The following is a 19,866-nucleotide window of genomic DNA, read 5'->3' on the forward strand; positions in this document are numbered from 1 at the left end:
CTACAGTCTGCATGGAAAATTGGCAACTCTGGGTTTTACTCCCTTTTTTTCCCCTGATGAACATTTGTTTGGTTCACGGTCTATTACGCACTCATCCCTTACTATCAAACTACACCTTCCCCTCTCATACCCCTTGCACCATTCTAGTTATGTATCTCTGTTTCTAACCCATATTTTTAAGATGTTGGTCACATTTTGTTTCAATGGTTTAAGGTTTGGATAACTTCAAGGTTCTTCATTTTACCGTAGACACTTCTCTTGATCGGAGACCTTTAAAGCCTTAGGTGTACATTACCCCTGTATTTCCTCCTTTGCAAAATCTCTCACGAATATGAGACTTTGCTATTCCACATAAGCCCCACCCCGAATAACTCTTAGTCTTAACCCTTTGTGTCCATTATGTTGTCCTAGTCCCCTGCCTATGTGTAATTTGGGCCGGTGATGCTTACTCTGCCTATGTTTTTTTCATGCTAAATTAACTCTACCAAGAGGGTGGACCGTGGCAGGCAGACAGACCGCCTGAAGATTCTTCAGCACTTGTGCTTCCAAATAGTGTTGCAGCAAGCTGAGCCAATCCAATGCTCCCCTGATGTGTAGCAGGGATCAATGATGCAGGAAAGGCCAGCGGTATTGAGGAATGGAACTCACAGTAGCAGTCTAGTGTTTGGCATGCACTAGGCAAGGCTTTGCGCATTCACACTCTGTGACCTAGAGCGACACCAGTGATGTCATTGTGAGAAGACTGTCGCAGAGCAGCTAGCCGGGGGCTTAGAATAGCACACCAGCATGAGATGGTCATCATGCTCTCTTTGGTTAATCTTTGTTGCTTAAATCCAGACAGCGGTTAGAGCAGACTGAGGGCAGAAGGGTTTTGAGTGATTGCAGGCAAGATGCTACATAATCCTGTTCTCTTTGCATGTGAAGTAGGCGCTCGCCTCATGAACATTGTCGGAGACCATCGCAGGTAATCGAGGAGCAGTTTTTCTAGTAAAAAGAGAATGCCTGCTGAAGACCTGGTACTTGGAAGTCCAGTGGGAAAGAAGGTAGCTGCAGCAGTAAAGAAAGCCTGCACTGGCTCCAACCTTTCGTTGTGCTAAGGATTGTACATGATGTATCTAGCATATTCATATTCAGCCCTAAAGATAAGGGGTGTATTGGCCACTTGTACTCTCTAAAAATAGGTAAATACTCCCAACAAAAATAGGAAACAGATGCGTAGAAGCTTGTGCCTCTGATTTCACCCACACAGCTCCATGGTTCTGTTTGGACCAGTAGTGCACATGATCCCACATGGATGAAACTACTATTATAACTGCCTGACAAGAAGAAGTAAACTTGTATCTAAATGTAATGTGCATTAATAACTAGGTGCAAAGAAAGCATTATTACAAACACATTTCGGTTTTTCAGTTAAAACCTATTTTACTCACTTAGAAAATACTCTCATTGGGAATTGTACTTACATTTGTACTCTCTCTAAAAAAATATTTTACTCCCAACTTTGGAAAAATAGGGGGTACAATACTCCCAATTCCAAATCTTATCAGTTGCACTGAATGTTGTGAAACCCTTGTGATTCTATTTTAAAAAATAACAGTCCAACTCAAATCCTGCATGGCTATTAACCACTAGCTGCTACATCATGGATGTGTAGTGCAACTTTGGCAACTAGAAGGAACATCTATATCATGTACTCAAAGACGCGTGCAATACAAAAGAGCATCTTCTTGTGAACGTCATTCAAGGAAGATGTGCTCTTTTTCGGATGGTGAAAGGGACATTAGGATTGCAAATATGCCTGTCCTTTTCAGGGTAAGCCAGCACAGACCAAAAGAATTTCTGCCAAACTTACGGTTTTCAAGAATGCTAAACCAACATGTGTAGCTCGCCAACCACGATGATGGGGAATGTAGCTGGCAGAGGGAGACATCAGAAACCTGCCCTCTTAGTCAGGATCGCTTTATTTTTCCAGATCTGGCTAATGGACCAAGATTGACTCCGTTCCATTAGGATAACTTTTGACCATGTTCATCATGACCCGTCAAGATATAAGTCTGGACAATGGGCCAACTCTATATTGGAGAATGGTTACCAGCTGCAGCTCGGTCCTGTCTCACCTACATTGAGAATGATCATGACACAAGGTTCAAATAACAAATAGAAAGCAGAAGGCTTAGTGCTCAGTATCTGTTAAATAATTGAGTTTCTACAGTTGCCAAGTGTTAGGGGAGTGTTCCTAGAGTCCCACCAGGAGGTACGCCTTTAGTAAACTATCCCAGTAGTTTGTAGATCCCCAGCTCTTAGTATCAGTCTGAACTAACTCAGGACCTTGGTGGAGTGGCAGAGCAGTCGGGAGTATCATAAGAGGAAGATGTGAGCTGTAAGTAAGTACAAGGAACCCAGTTAGACATGTACAGCAAAGAAGCACTTAAATATATAATTTTATATGAATTATAAGTGTATTATATTTACACCAGAATCACTTTAAATACCTCGTACGTTTACAGTAGAACACTTTAGGATATATTTCAAAGGACACTTTTTGTGTTAGTTTGTAGTTACATTTGTTGCAACATTAGAAAGCGAAAATGCAATGCTATCCTATTCTCTGTAATTACGCGCACATATGGTTCTTAGCAGATTTTCGGTAAGGCATTTACTCTGCAAACACATATAAGAGTAACTTAAAGGCAGGAAAATGGTTGGTTAGAGCAACACTAGCCTGATTCAAGGTGCTACAGTCAGTTTCCTCGCACAGCAAGTCGTTTAAGTCCAAAAACGCAACCCTAGCTAAAGGCATTTGGGAGAGGGCTCAAAGTCTTGACAAGCAGCAGAATACAAAGAGTTCCAGTGGATTTCTTCAAGTCTCTAGTCTTTTTTTAGTAGCAGCAAGTTATAACTAACGACCGAGAACCAAAATTTGACTCGCTGAAGGGACACAATCAGCGGCTTGAGTCAGAGGTAAGAGGGGGTTGCCTTGGACACCTCTACATGCACTCCAACGCTCTTGAGCGACTTTCTGGAATCAGGTAAGCAATATCTTTTTCTCCACAGTACCTTAGATTAGAAGAAAATGTTTGTGCTGGATGCTCCGCGGTGTTGCAGTTCTGGACCCGACCTCTGGATTCCTTGGTCTGATGACTGAAGGCAGGACAATGGATGGGGACTCTTAGCAGCTGTCTCGAGGTAGGACCTGGGACACGGCTTTCAGCAACTTCTTGGATCACTCTGCGGTTGGTGCCTTTTCTGCAGCACCAACAAGAGGCGCGATTTGCCCAGTTGATCTTTTTTGCTTCCTGCACTCTGATGAGGGGGTCTGGGCGAGTTGGGTCGGATCTCTGGAGTGTCCTTGAGTGCTCAGCCAAGAGTTGGACAGATTCGGCCTTTCCGCCAGAATGCAATAGAAATGGGCAGCAGCTCTCCTGGTATTGGTGTGCCGCGGCTATGGGAATTCCTTGGATCTCGGGAGATGGCTCAATTCAAAGTTCGTCTTGGGACTGGTTGTTCCCACCAGCCAAAGGGAAGGAATCGTCCACTTCGGAGCTCCTCTGTCGCACAGAAAACAGGGTCAGGACAGCAGTGGTCGCTTCAGTGTTGCAAAGGTTCGTCAGGGGTCTTGGTCTCTGGTCATCTTCTTCGGTTTTTTCACCTTCCAGACGTCGACTTGCTTTTCCCTCCAGATGCCTCACCTTTTATACAGATCTAACACACACTCCTCTGCAATCTCTCTCTCCGCATTTTACAGAAAGGGGCATTTGGCTGTCCAATCAAGACATCCAGACCCCTCTGGGAGCTGGTCCTATTCAGGCTCTCTGGCAGACAAAAGGACAGAGGGGTGGAAACTCCTCCCCCACTTTCTGCTTACCCAGACACTCTGCAGCCTAGGTGGGGACATCCAAGGGTTCCTGCATAGGACAAGACAAAACGCAACACACGCACTGACCTCCCCCTCCCAGAATGGTAGAAGAAGGGCTGACAAAGAACCACGCTAGTAATGGCGAAAAAAGAAGGGATTCCCAAGTTGCTACTTGGATGCACCTATTGTGCACCACCATGGCTATGGACATAGCCTGCAGTGCAAAACCTATGCAATAGGTGCACTGCCACGAGCCATAACTAGGAGACCGTCTATGTGACTAAAAAGTCACTGGAGAAAAGGGGTGCTGTTTAGCAACCGACTAAGATGTCTGCGTAGTCTCTGAGCTCTGAGTGGCAAAGCTTCTTTATTCCACATAGTGACAGCAGACGATCACTATCTGGGCAGCAGTCGTGATCGGAAGTCCCCCGGGCCCATCTACAGCTTGGGGACTGTTTCCAGTGGAACCCCTGGAGAGTGTTTGAGTCGGCGCATCCCTGACGGATAGTGAGCAGGAGGGCTGGGCCTCCTGCTACAAGAGCAACCTCGACTGTGATGCCTGCGAGACTCGGGAGCCCGTCGGCTATGATTGCTCCTCCCTGTGGCGGTTGTGTGGTCGGCCTGGACTCACTGGCCGATCCGCTGAGTTGGTGACGGTCCTCCTGCAGAGAGAATCAGCCACCCACACGTGTGTGAGCCGGCCCATAACCTGCTGGTGGTCAGCCGCAGATGGGAACGACCAGGCTGCGGCGGCAGAGGTTTTGAGGGATAAGGTACCATCGGTGAACTGGGCCGCTGCACCGAGTTGACTGAGGGATGGGAGCATTGTCCGAGACTATCCGTTGGGGCAGCTGCAGCCTTGAGGGACCAAGCAGCCGTGGTGCAAATACTGAGACTAAGGTGCAATTTGTGAACTGGGCCACGGTAGTGAAGCAACTGAGGGACGGAGGCACTATCCTAACACTGGGCTGCCGGGTGTAGTCCACTGAAAGTCTGCTGGTATTATGGTACTTTCCACCTACTGCTCGCTCCCCTCCTACGAGACCACATTATATGGATTTAATGACAACTGATACACTGCGCACCAAGTATGTGAGAAATGGGCCTAACATCTGATTCTACTGCTATAAGGTATAACGGACACTTGAATACCCTGCAAACTACACAGGATCTCACTCCCAAATGTCCTAGCTCTGCTGGGACTTCTCCATAGCAGGCCATTGTCACGGAACTCCTGGAGGAAACTGCTGCCCATCCGTATAGATTTATGTGAAACGTAGCTCTGCTGGTACCTGCTACCCTATTTGTGTTGCTTGAAGTGCTGGGGAGTGCAGTGATTGCCCCTTTATAGACCGGCCTCCCCTGCTACGCTGCTGGCGATTATTTGGACCTTTTCATTAATCGTGCGCTGGGTTGTGGAGTTCATTTGCCCAGTACTGAAGCAGCACGTGATGTGACACCACCTGTTTGCCCCACCCCTGCAGAACCTATTGAGGAGTTGCAGAGGAGGTGCTGGTGGTTTGCCTCCTCATCTCCTGAGGAGTCCTAGCCCATGAGGACCTATTTGGGGCACACGCAGTCCCGAAGACCTCTATCCAGAAGACTTCAGTGAATTGCTCCAGCCTTTGCAAGAAATCTGTTTGGGTTCTCACTCGGGCCCTGAATTGCTCCCACCATGACAAAGGGGTGCCAATTTGCCAGGGCCACCCCCTGAGGGGACGCAGAAGCATCACCATACCCTCATCTTGCGCTTCACCCTGATAATCATACTGTGTCCATTGACCTACAACTGATGATGGAAACTATGGCCGGGGGGTTTGCAACAGTGCATGAAAAACTTGACGACATTATTGCAAATTTTACGTCCATACGTACACAACTAGCAAAGGAGATACTTCGTATTAACAAAGCTGAAGAACGAATTTGGGTCACCGAAGACAATGTTGCGGGGGGTCTGCAGGTGTCGGTCAATACACTGACAAAGGACATGAAAGTCGTCAAGAACAAGTGTGAGGATCTGGAATCCCGTTCCCGAAAGAATAATAGTCGCATCGTTAGGGTTCCGGAGGAAGCGCTATCTGGCAGCACGGAACAGGCGGTTGAGCAATTCTTGAAAGACCTTCTTGATGAACTGCAATTGTCCCCCCCTTTTTTGCAGTAGAAAGAGCGCATTGTGCATTGGCGCCCAGACCAAAACCGGGAGATTTCCCATGTCCCATTATTGCAGAGATTCTAAGCTACCAACTTCTCAAACTTGCTAGAGACAAAGGTGAACTGCGATTGGGGTCCCAAACTATCCGGATCTTCCCAGACTTTTCGGTAGCAGTTCAACAAGAGCAAGGTCAATTTACTAGAGTCAAGAAATTACTCCGGGAGCGCAATATCCTACATGCTATGTTGTTTCCAGCACACCTCCATTTTCAGTTTCGAGGGAAGTTTTACTTCTTCAGTCTTTGAGGATGCAGTGGAATTAATTGAGGCCCGGATCCCCTTGCCATACCAGAGAGGTGGGGAGGCCGGCGACCAGCTACCGGGTTAACCATTTGTCTCTATATGGTCATATGTAGCCCTTCCATGATTATGACAATATTGTACTTGTTGGTTCAATTTAAGTCACTATGCAATGTCCGACTTAGTAACGGCTGAAGCTCAGCCACAACAGCAATTGCTTGGTATTTGTTGGTGTGGTTATGTTTATGGTTGGTCAAAGAGATTTAGGATAGGAGAGGGAAGGGTGAGAGTGGAAGGTAATACACGGTCGGTTGGGGGGTGGCAGCGAGGGTGGGGTGGGGGGGGTACTCCGTAGTTGGCTATTCATCCAGTGTTGCACAAGTGGTGGAATGGTAGGGTTGGCTGAATATAGTTCTTTGCAAGCAAACACTCGCAGACAATGATCTGGGACCCAGGGAATCTGGAAAACAGGGACGAGCATGACAAATTGTTTCATAATAAAATGGTACTAATGCAATGCAGACCATCATGATGAGCTGGAATGTCAGGGGTTTGGGGAATTTCACCAAGTCACTGAAGATTATAGCATATGTGAATAGATGCAAAGTAAAAGTATTGCTCCTGCAGGAAACACCCGCTGTGTCGGGTACATGTCGGGGTGTTGCAACCCTTTGGGGGACCAACAGCTACTTTGCCTCTTACTTCACGCAGTCTCAGGGAATTATGACCCTTATTCATAAATGGGTGCGTTTTTTTACGGAAAAGGTGTACATAGACACTGAGGGACGCCACATGATTGTATTTTTGTCCTGTGCATTATAGAGGGGGTGGAGCTATTGTTGGTGAACACGTATGGCCCGAGCATCGATACCCTGGAATACTTTGATGCAGTGGCTCGGAGAATCAGGGTTGAAAGGCCGAGATCCAAATGTTCAAGGGAGAACAGACCGAAGATTATTTTTCTGAAATAACCTTCAGTCTTTTCTCCCCTGAACATTTCCAAATTGGCCCGGCCTCCACCACACCCCCACATCCCTACTCACCTTGCGGCCTCTGACTCGCGATGTGATCGAGAACGGGCGCTGCAGGGTCCTTTCCTTTTTTTATTTATTTATTATTATTTTTGAGATGGCTGGGATGCCTGTGAGGGACACCCCCTCAACCCCCGCTCACAGTATAGTGAGCAAGGGTGCGGTGGACACTCCTGCAGCCCCCAGCACCGAATGCGTGATCTGGTCGAACCTTTTGGCCAAATCACACATTCACTCAATTATCGGTGGCCAGGATACTAGCTGCTCATGTAAGGGTCCCAGTTGTCTACGGAGGGGACATGAATCGAATACTGGACCAAACACTTGATCGCACAGCTACCACCCCAAGGCCTCGCTCAAAGGCGGCACGTGCCTTGTCTGACCACATGGTCTCCTTATTTCTGAAAGACATTTGGCGGTTGCTGCACTCCTGGGATCGGGAGTATACCTTTTTTTTTTTTTTTTTTTTTTTTTTTTTTCGTCCGTGCACAATATGTCCTCATGCATTGATATGTTAATCTCTTCCTCCTTGGTTGGCAATGCCATGAATGCAGACATTTTCCTGTTGACACTTTCAGACCACTCCTCGGTGGTGTTGGCACTAGATCTGAATACCTCGTACAATTGGGGCAGGTCGTGGAGGTTTAAACCAGAAGCTCTGGGAGATCTTGTCTTTAAGGCGGACATTGGATGTGACATTGAAACTTTTTCCGTCTGTAATACAGCGGAGGCTACCTCTAAGAGCACTTGGTGACAGGAATTTAAGGTATACGTGAAGGGTAAGGAAGATCGCCGTTTTGTTCTCCCCTCTTCCCCTCCCTTGCCTTGTCACACTCTGAAACACTTGTGTACGAGCACGATAGAAATAAAATATCAATATGGTTATTTCCAGAGAAACAGGAGTTCTCAAAATTATCAGGAGGGATTTGCTTGAAAGTGAGGCTTTTCTGAAGGCCTTGGAGACCAAATATGCTCGATCCCCAGACCCTCCTATATTAGCGTCAATACGGGAGGAGTTGGAACGACAGAGGTCCCATGCTGCTTGCGGAGTCGGATATTTTGCCCATCTGGTAGCAGCTCAGAGATATGGCGAGGGGGAGAGACAGGGAGAATGCCATCAAGGGTTGATAAGGCGGAGAGGGGACCAGCCTGTATTGATTGCATTCTTGACAAGCAAGGAGTAACCAAATGGATAGACAATGACATTCTGGAGATCTTCCGTAGTTTCTATGAGGCTTTATACACGGTGAGAACAGCTCACGGCGTCCGAGCAATACACTATTTACTAGAGGACGTATCGTTGTCCCGTTTGAGCGCTGGGGCTAAGGACCCTATAAATACTCCCCTAACGACAGAGGAGTTGATGGCAGTGATCAGGGAGTTACCTAAAGGGAAGACTGCTGGTTCTGGTGGACTGACCTTGGAATTCTATCAGGAATACAGCACCCTACTGGTTCCGCATCTCCTCGAAGTGTCAGAAGAATCTTTGGAGAAACATATAACTGTTCTTCTCCGGCTAAACAAACCAGCTAATCAATGTGGTTCTTACCATCTCCTCTCATTGATGAACGTGGACTCTAAAATGTATGCTTTATTGCCCCACATGATTCATCGGGACAAGGCAGGTTTTGTCCCGGGTAGGTCCATCCTCACTTAATATCTGACGTTTGTTAAATGTGCTAGCCAGGATGAACTCGACAGCTGAGGCAGTGACAATCTATGCTCAGAAGGCATTTGAAATTGTTTCGTGGGAATACTTGGTTTTTAGTACACAAGAAAATGGGGCAGGGGACTGAGATGCTCCGCTATATCAGACTCATGTATACCCTCCCATTGGCCAGGGTCCAAACTCGGGCCTCTCAGAATGAATTGTGTTGGGAAGGGCCACTCGTCAGTGCTGCCCTTTGTCTCCCAGACTGTTTGCTCTGGCCATTGAGCCCACGTGGCATATGACTAAAAGGTCTGTCGGAAATAATCTCTCTCTACACAGACGATTTCCTGTTTTATACATTAGAGGCACCCGGACAAACCTTGACCGGGTCATTCGAGACATCACATGTGTGGGTGAATTCTCAGGCTGTGTGATAAATTACACGAAGTCAGAGATCTTTCCCCTAACTGAGTGCATGAGAGAACCTAAGGGTGAATATCCTCTACGCTGGGCCCCAGACAAAATAACATATCTAGGAGCTACAGTGACCAGGGACAAAGCCTCTCTTCTACAAGAAAATTATCTGGCACACGCACAACAGGTATATATTAAATTGGCAAGGTGGAGGTTGCTTCCCATTATGCTGACTTATAACTGGAGGGACAGCCCCAAAGTCGGACAGGATATAGTGGGCTGAGAGATCAGAATATGTATACATTGGGTGGTCCTGTCCTCCCAAAATTTAATGCTGCAAGCGATTTAGAGCAGTAAATGATTTAACCTTCCTGGGTGCCCCATGTAAAGGTACAAAGATCCATATCATGAGGTGAGAAAACAACCATTAGCAATGTTTGGTTTTTATGGTAGCCTTTTTTATTTCTTAAGTGGCTTTTTCTTATAGGTTTTGTTAAAACAAGCATTCAATTAGAATCAAATGTTTAGGTGAAGAGGAAAACATAGAAAACACAGTAGAGCACCATGATTTTAACAATACATAATTGAGTCAAACTGGTCTAGAGCTGTGTATTTAAACACAAGAAGAGGTTAACAGTGTTCAGATTCAACTTTTCACATATCTGCATATACAATGTGCAGAAACTCCTTATGTTTGTAAAGGATGAACTGGAGGTGTGTACAATATTACTTCATACCAAACAAAACCTCTTAGTTACACTGCTGTAGAATATTGTATTTGAAATCTGATTCTTTTCATACAGTCATGTAGACAAATGATTGTCACTTCTGTGTTGAAGTGGCTGAAATAATAATGGCCAGCGGTGGCTGGTCCAGGACCGGGAGAGACTGGTCCGACGTCTGTTAAAAAATAGAGGGAGTTCAGTGTGTTCCTTGACTATGGTCTTGAAACAATTTGCCACGGGGAACACCGATGTTTCGATTGATAGTAATTCTCAATCTTCTTCTGGGGCCTTTATATGTTCAGGTCTCCCTTTCCCCGGAAGCTGTGTGGAAACTCCTCTGCTTCCAGATTAGTAGGGGTGCAGATTTTCAGAGTGAGTTCTGAAGATGTAGTCAGTGCAAATACTTGCTGGCATCCACGTGAGTGTCTGGGTGGCTGGATCGATTTAGAATTCCAAACCCTGAGTAGGGAAAGGCTGGTGGCCGGCTCGTCCGAGATCGCCGTGCGCTCAGTGTCTGGCGAATGTCCGTGATTACACTGACTGGCAGACTGGCACTGGTAAAGATGATTCTCTTGCCTACATTATTATACATATTTGTTAACGTGCCTATATGGCCTGGTAAGTGCTTCTTTGTTAAACGGCATGCCTCATTGGCGCAATTCCATTGGCACTCAGGTGCTGTTCGAAAAAAGAAATGGACAGACATGGCGCTTCCATATGATAGAAGTTTCATGGAACCACACTTCAAGGTCTATTGGCTTGCAGCCCAGTTTGCCACCTGTTGGTACAGAGGCAACTCTCAACTGCCTCATGTTAGAATCTAGGAACTGGCTGCAGGGAAGGCCTATCTTAGAACATTGCTGATAGATCCCTAGTACAAAGAAGACTGCCCATACAATCCAGTTTTGTCCTGGCAGATGATTTTTGTCAGAACCGGCATCACCAACCCATTCTATAAATGGTTTCCGTTGTGGAAATTCCCGTGTCTGGATCCTACATCGTGTGGCAACGCATTGGGAGGAACTGGGATTTCATGGTGGGAGGATTGCCCGTCTGAACCTCCCGAATATGCGGGGCTTGCGCTACTTGACAAAACTGCTTTCTACACTGTATAAAATGGTGTTGAGTGGGGGCAACACTCTGCTCCCAAGGCTATGACCCATTGGCGGACAATTTGGGTATATTGTTAACAGATTACCAAAGGAAGAACATGTGTCTCCACACCAAAAAGGTATCACTGAACGCTAGATTTAAACCTATGAAGTTCAAACTACTGCACATATTGTATTACACTCCTGACAAATGATGTGCAATGTATCGTAATGACTCTCAAGTATGTCTAAGGGGTCATTCCCAAAATGCTGATCATATGCATATGTTCTGGTGCTCCACCAAATTGGGAAGAGGTCCTTAAAATCATGTCTGAGGTGAGTGAAATCCCAGGTGGAGCATTCGCCTGCAAGTGTATTATTTGGATTATGGGCACTGGCACCAAGTAAACTCCTGCCATCCTTTGTAAATATGGGGTGTATGATAGCCAAACTATTTATACTCCTGAGGTGGAAGGACAGGAACGCACCTATGGCCAAGGGATGGCTGAGTGATCTCACCTGGACATAGAACAGCGAGGAACCTTACATGGGGTCATTACCCTGTATGACCAGGCCCAAAGTCATATGGCTGGAGTTGAGAATGTATTTGGCTAAGCAATCCACAAATTGATTTACTGTTCTGTTATGTGGTATCTTTTAAAGGAAAGATGTGTACCCTTCCAGTACCCATTGCTTTTCTCGACTTTCCAAATCATACTGAGGTTTCTAGGACTGAACGTCTCTAGAGTTTTGTAATAATGTCCCGGGATGATGGTACTACCTGGTAATCTACGATCATATGTTGGTCTTGTGGTGTCTTCCTTGCTAAGCCTAAATAAAGTTAAATAAATAAACAAATAAATGGCACAGAAGCCGAGAGAAGGGGAATACTAGGTATCCATTTGGTACTCCACTGAAGGTGGTGTGTGCCAATCTCCGACTATAACGTTTTGGGAGGAATACAAAGTATCCCTCGATCCTTAAGAACAGTAGCTACTTGAGGATATAATTAAAGAATCTTAAAATGGGGCCCTAAGGGTCCCCAGCAAAACTGCACATAAGCAGCTGTGTGCTGCAATATTAAAAATACAGATGCCTTTAAGAGCTATGGAGCAGACAGTCTCCATATTACAGGTAGAATACAAAGAATAGAGTTCCGAAAGACAGTACCCACATGAATGAATGAATGAATGAATGAATGAATGAATGAATGAATGAGTAGAAACAGGCTCCACTCATTCAGGGTTTAAAGAAAAAGGTACAGCAAAAAGTGCTGGGGGTCTCACTAGAGGGGATGAAGTATACAAATGATAAATCTCCCGAACACCAAGGAGGGATAAGGAATTGTCCCTAAGGTATTGTAGGTTTCTGGATGCTTCTAGATATGAAACGGTTGAATTGCTTGTTTCAAACGGTCAAATTCCTAATTGAAACATAACATGACTTTGATAGATTTGCATGATGCATACCGTCACATCCCAATCCATTCGAGCCACCAGAAATGTCTCTGGTTCGCCATGGTGCTCTTCATTTTCAGTTCATAGTGCTCCTGTTTAGGTTGAAAACTGCCCTGAGTACTGGCAGTGGGAGTCCCACACCTCAAAGCAATTATAGCCCACCCCTCCTGAATGACTGGTTTATACATTTGATGGTCAGAGACCGAACAGACACAAAGGCCTCTGATAACTCTGGGTTTCTGATAAACATCCTAAAGTTCACCTATTCCTCTATCAGGATCTCATTGGGGTAAGGTTCAACACGGGCACAAACAACCTTCCTAACTCAGCCGAGAGAGTTGAAACTACCCAACAGGCTTCCCCAATTACTGTACAGGAGAACAATATGAAGAGATTATGGTTAACAGTCCAAAGTAACAAGGCACCTTCTAGCTTTCTGGTTCCATGGCTCAGTTTTACATTAAATGATGGGTGAACCATTTAGTGAACCACTGGTGTCTGAAGTCATTTGACTACAACCTCTGACTTCCGATAATGCCACAGTTGCATGAAAGATGGATTGATGGCTTCAGTCAGACCATTTGGAGAAGGACATCTCACTGAATCCCCACATGAGTTGGTTACAACGGATACCTGGAAAGATGTCTGTCGTGGAGCATGCATCTGAACACAGCCTCCTTCACATCCTAGAAAGGCCTGAACAAGACCTGCGGCCTGATTGGCCTTTGCTCGGAACAGATGTAATGCCTCCTCCAAGCTGGGAGGTGAAACCGGACCGGCTACAATTCTCCTTGAACCTGTCTTTGCCTGTCTGTGCGTGGCTGCGGCCAGCTGCAGTGTCTGTTACGCCCAACTCTATAATCCATCATCTGACCACCCTTCTAGGCCTTCCGATCTCCTGCGGAACTCCATTCTGCCATCTACATTTCCAGCCATTAGCAGCACAATTGAAGGTAGAAAGAATCCTGATTCTTTGCCCCGTTTAGTTTTACACAGCACGTTACACTGCATTACTGAAATCCTGTTGCCTTCTGTAAATATTATAGTTTCATGTCCCATCCACTGCATCTAGTGGCTGACGCCTGCTCTTTAACACGCTTTAATGTTGCCTGCTCCACTTATGGTCAACTCTTGCCTACCGCTACTACATTCTATACCTGCATTGCTAGTGATGCTCTCACAACTCGATTACTTGGCCTAACATGGTACCGCTGTCTCTACAGCAACCTTTCACTTCTCAGAATCATTGCCGCCAGCGTCTGGTGCTACTGATGAAGCCCCCCTTCCTCACAGGATGATGTTTTGCCGGTCTGCCCAGGGTTCACCATTGTTGCGCTGTACCCCTATGAATAATCAATAGGGACCTATCACGAAGGGCTCACCATGAAACTCGTTCATGACTTAACCTCAACCTTCTGATATTCATACCATCTGCAAGTCAACTGCTTTCTTCACTTTCTCTGAACAATGCTACTTGCCAACGTGTTGCTGCATAATAACTACTCAGCTTCCCTTACCTTAAGGTGAGGCTTGACTAAATTCTGCACCTTCACTAATGCCCTACACTTCACTTATACCCTACCACCCATCACACACCCAAAGGTCAAACACTGCCCTCTTACTAGTGATCCCAGCTTCCAACTCAACCAGGATATGGGGGTTAGTCTACACATCCCAGTCTCTAGCTCTGTGGAACTCACACCCTCCTCAAATTCGACACACCCAAGACTACATGGCCTTCCGTAAAGCTCTAAAAACCTGTTTTTTTTCCATAATCACGACTAATGTCCACGGAAACTCACCGCCATTATAGAATGCAGAGTTCAATGAAAGTAGGCTGTCCAACACATGCTGACCCGGAGAATTATGACCTTCTGACCGTACAAATACAAACTGCGGTCCACCATGTGAAACCACCCCTGAGTACCTCTACCACGAATCATGAGAACGACCTCTGCCAGCTCTTCCTGATCCAGAAGTATTCAGGACCAGTGAGGTCCAAAAGTACACCACCCATTCCAGACACTCGCCTCTCCTACCTCCATGCTCACTTTCCACTTTCCACCAACAAACAATAGAATGCAGCTATACCCCTCGATCAATTTCAGACTAGTTGCACACTTACGAACAATTCTACATGAACACCTCAACAACCTGGTAGGAAGCCGCTATGCCCACGAAAATCAGTCCAGCTGCACACACAAATACCATACACAGGCCTAATGCCGCCAGAATGCAGTCTCAGTGACCAACCACCTGCCTGCACACATTCGACTGATCTCTCACTACCACCACACCTAATGTTAGGATGCTGCCTCCACCAAGCTAATAACACTGGCAGCACACATATTGAGTGCACCCAAGCACTGTATTCTACCCTACTCTCTCGACAGACATGGACTGCGGTCCCTGAGGGCGTTCAACCTACAAGCGCTTTGAGATCATTGGTATCTAAATGCCAAATAACAATGCCTGCCATCTTCACCTGCACACCAGAAGTAGCCCCCTGCTCTACGAGGTGAGGTCGTGCCAGTCTGTGTGCACCTATTTATTTTGTTTCCCATGCCTGTCTGCTCACCTAAAGTACCCCCTGTACCATGAGGAGAGGCATTGCCAGTTTGTATTACCTACCTGTAACTTCACACTTGATGTTGCAGTCACTTACCTGTAACTGCACAATTGGTGTTGCCATAACTGTATACTTGTTGTAGCCCACCTACCATCCTGAGGTGAGGCTTTGCCAGTCTGTATACTTGCACCTATTATGTCTCAAAATGCTTGTCTGCATGCCTGATGTAGCCCCCGTACCATGAGGTGAGGCTTTGACAGTCTGTATACACACACACACACCAATTCTGTCTGTAACTCATATGCGTATTCCTTCACTTCATTAATGGACTAAACACTTTCTGTAACTAGCGCCTAGATGCCTCAGGGCTTTGTGCACTGAAATAAATGCTAAATAAATATAATTACCAGTGGGATGGGTTGCAGCATGACAGAGACCTGGATATCCAGTGCCAACAGACCTACGGAAGTCCTTGAACAGGGAATGACTTGCAACCTCCTCAGAACTTGTTAATATGCTCGGACAATACCATGGCCAAGACTGGGAGCGGGAGGCAAGAGCAGATCTGTTTTTTCATTTTTACTGCACCTCATAGTAGTGGCAGAAAACAACCCTATCTCTGTCTAAGACGGGACATATAAAAAAAACATCAAGGCGGACAGGCTGAGACTATTGTTTCCATCTTCTCTAGAATACATCATGCTGTAGACTACAACATATCTACAGGACATTAGGAGCATAAGTAATGGACCTTGTCGCCGCAAAGGAGAACATGGTGGATGTATTTTGCTACAGATGGACTGACTCTTGGCCTGCGGCATAAACACCAGGCCCATTCTCAGGGAGTCTATCTTTGCTCTCTTTTCCCTGATCAGCAAGGTCCTCTTGAAGTTCAAGGAGGTGTCAGAGGATCTTATTGTGGTGGAGCCGTTTTGGGCACTGCTAAGGATGTTAACTTGCAGGAAATGTTGAATGTGTGGGTGGAATGTCCTCTCCCCCGAGAAAGTTTTAAGCCTCCTTTATAGATGCACATTTACGTTGCTACCCAAGAACATTAACAAATTGGTTTCTGAAGGCAAGACCCTTTTTACACATACTCCAGAATAGAAACAACCCACTAGAGAAATAGGCCAGGAGATAGCGTTGCAAGGATAACCAGGTTTATTCGTACAGAATACAGATATCAGAAAAGGACTCTGCTGCTCGAGAGCACTCTAACTAGTACATTCACAAACAAGGGCTTAAAAACCCCAAACGCCTCACGCCATGCAGTACAATTTGGTACCACTGATTGGAGACACCATACACATGAGCCTTCTCCATAGGGGATGGTAAGCAGTAATTGGTTCGTTCTTCCCTGTCGATCTGGATCCACGTGGGTCAGCTCGGCTCATCGTGGTGAAGGTCCGGACACCCATTTATACATTGTTCCTATCTAAACTAAACAAGCTACGCCGGAATATTCACTCATAGTAGCAGGTACCTGGGTATCACAGGAAATGGTGTCGGGGAAGAGAGGATAATACACAGGCATGCTGACCCACACATTCTGGGCTTCATTGATATCACAGTTCCTGCACTCAAGGTCTCTGCCCTGGGGTTTGATCTTTAATATATCCTTCCTGGTACCTCGTGTTACAAGGGATATGTGTTGCTGCTAGGAAGAAATACAGCCGCACATGCTTAGATCTTCTGTTGGCACTTGATGGGGGTTGGGATCTGGGGGCCGCGTGCTGATCAAGGAATGCAAAGGTGTGGGTGGATGAGTCAGTGGTGTGGGGCTGGCCCTGGCCTGCCTGGGTGGACCTAGGGGCCTAATGGCAGTTTAGTGGAGATGAATAGATGCAGCACGGAGCCTGGTGTTGTCTCATGCTCTTGCAGGGCACATTCCGTTGGTAGATATTAACTATTCGCAACACTGAAGGGACGAGGGTGAAGTAGACTTCCGTGGGAACAGAGCTCTTGCAAAGCCAGTGTGTTATACAGAAATTGGGCCTTGTAAACCAGGAATGTGAACACCCCGAGCCTGTAGCTTATAATTTCTGGGCCTAATACAAAATGGAGTCAAGAGCTTTACCAGTGTCATGCATCTACTTCTAAGTGCTCCAGGGCCCTTACATGTTGCCTGATAATGCGGATTGCTCCACCCTTGTATGTTATATCACCTCATATGGTATACGCCTTATTTGGAAGCGTATAGGGCGGTTGTGGGATAGGCTCATTTCATCCCAACATTCTCATAAAATTGCAGTGTCTGGTATATTTATTGAAGGGGGCGAGAAGAAAAAGTAACTTGGCTTACAGAGAAACTTGCTGATGTTGGTGTGTCAGCCTACTTATTTTAGAGTCTATCCTGATCCACATGTTTTGCATACTTTTTCTTCTTACATGCCTTTGCTTGTTCATAGTTTCCCCTAGACCAAGAAGTTCACCTTCTTGAATTATGTCTTGTTCCCTCTACCAAAGAGGAAGTACTGTTACACTGTCTGAATGTGAGTGCTGTTTTTATCTAAAAAGAAGCGAGTTGGATTGCAAATGTGATCTCGCTTTTACTAAGACTGAGGCAAGAAAAGGTGTGAAATTACTTTCCTAAGCAGGTTGTTTAGTTCACTGATTGTATAGGCTTAAGAGAATTCTGGTGTGCAATTTTGATTTTTCAGGGTCACTCGACTAGCTTATTGGCATCAGGGGACGAAGCTATGTATGTGCAGTTGGACATTTTCAGGACCAACAACTGGTGCCACTTGGCACGTTTATTCCTCATTGTCTGGTTAAGGTGGCTTTCTACACTAAATGTTGGTTCCACTGTACTGCAATCTGTACTCAAACACTGAAAATATTCTTCCCAACTAAACCAACTAAAACCACAAGGGTGTTGGAATTCTGACTGCTTTAAAGGAATGGTCAGGTCACCCTTACACGTTTCCTCCATACCCGCTCTGCACTGCACCTCAATGCAATGTATTAGAAGTTTGTTTTCTATGGAGCAACACTTGCATTTCAATGTACTTAATTCTGTGACCCACCCTTTGTTTGCCACGGCCATTTTATCTTATCTTAACGTACAGTCAGACTTGGACGTGTTAAGTTACTAGGGGCACAAACCTTTGCTTACAAACCCTACTGGTGACGCCTCTAACCGACATAGGATAACGTAGTCTTAAGCCCATTTACGTGTTGCCATGGAAATGCAGAAGACTCTCCTGCAATACATATCACCACTGTCTTTCAATATTTAGCTTTGTCTTTGTTTGTCTTGTTAGTTCATTGTTTTAGACTAACATTTTAGAGCTTTAATAAATCCCTTTCGACATCTTGGTGAAACTACAGCATACTTTATCCTTTAAATGTATAACATTGATTATGTTGCAGGTGCAGCATGCATTTTTCAGAGGAATGCATGTACACATCAATATATTTCTGTTTCCATGATTTTCAACACAGAAAGGATATTCCACTGTCATATCTGCATTTCAGGTAGCATTTTGTTGATCTGTTTTTGTTTCTGTTGTGGGTTTTTTAGCATCTGGGAGTCATCTACGCTTTTTAACTTGCATAGCATGACATCATTGTGTTATGACTTGTTTCCACATATCCCTAACCTTATTATAACAAATTATTTGATTGTCATTTTTGGATCATTTATTAAGTTATTCATTTATAACTTTAACCGAATAGATGTTTTAACCATACTTTTTTTTAGCTAATACATTTTCTTTGTATCTATACTTCTTTAAACGGGTGCTTTCTATTGAACATGACCACGATAATATTTTTCATCTACCAAGTATCTTTGATATTTAGAATTGATGGCATTCAGACATTTGTTGAACCATGGTATGCAAATGAAGAAATGGACAATGTCTCAGATTGTTGTGAACTGATGCCCGCATTACCTGTAAACACCCTTTGGCAGGAGAATTCAACTTGTAGGGCCTACCTATCCTAAGGAGATTACTCTCAACAGTGCATTGCAAAGTGGATTTTGGGCAGTGTCTTAAACCATTTTGTTCTCTGTATGCTGATGGCATTGATATATGAGCTTCTGGGCACTGGTCTTCCATGGGTCCCCACTAATGAGCGAGTATAGCATCACATGAATATATTTTCTAAGCTTCACTGCGTAAGTTACTATTAATTCATAAGCTTGACTGGATGTAGTGTTTACCATGGGATGTTACTAGCTCCATCCGTGGGATATTACTAGCTCCGTCCGTCCATCACCTGTACGTCCATCAACTGTAATATGAATAGATATGACGTTGGCTTATCTGCTTATCAATGTCTATTTTTAATTCTATTAAAATCTGGTCATTATTCAATGAAATAGTGGCACACGCTTACCAATGTGAAATCATAATTTTTGTAAGCTTCTGTTTTATTAGTGCAGAATGTTGATATTTGTCGCAAAAGAATTCTCATGCGGATTTCAATTCAAACTTGTTCATACTGAATTATCAAAATTGGTGGCTTAACAGTGAAGCAACTTATTAAAGTGGCTCTCTGGTCAACAAAAAACACACTTAAGATTCGATGTTGGCTCTCCAAGGGATCTAAGCTTGAATGACCTGTTGTTGCATGTCCACCCAGGCCAGAGACATCTTTACACATGGTGGGTCTT

General features: G+C 45.2%; 1 protein-coding gene across 1 annotated transcript in view; it reads left to right on the plus strand.

The window, feature by feature from the left end:
- The window catches only part of DPM1 (dolichyl-phosphate mannosyltransferase subunit 1, catalytic), a 247,399-nt gene that overhangs the window by 64,716 nt on the left and 162,817 nt on the right, over window positions 1-19,866 (plus strand). The gene's annotated exons all lie outside the window — the stretch shown is intronic.

This window comes from Ambystoma mexicanum, chromosome 3p, assembly GCF_040938575.1.
Source record: "Ambystoma mexicanum isolate Mex_15411 chromosome 3p, UKY_AmexF1_1, whole genome shotgun sequence".
Lineage (NCBI taxonomy): Eukaryota > Metazoa > Chordata > Amphibia > Caudata > Ambystomatidae > Ambystoma > Ambystoma mexicanum.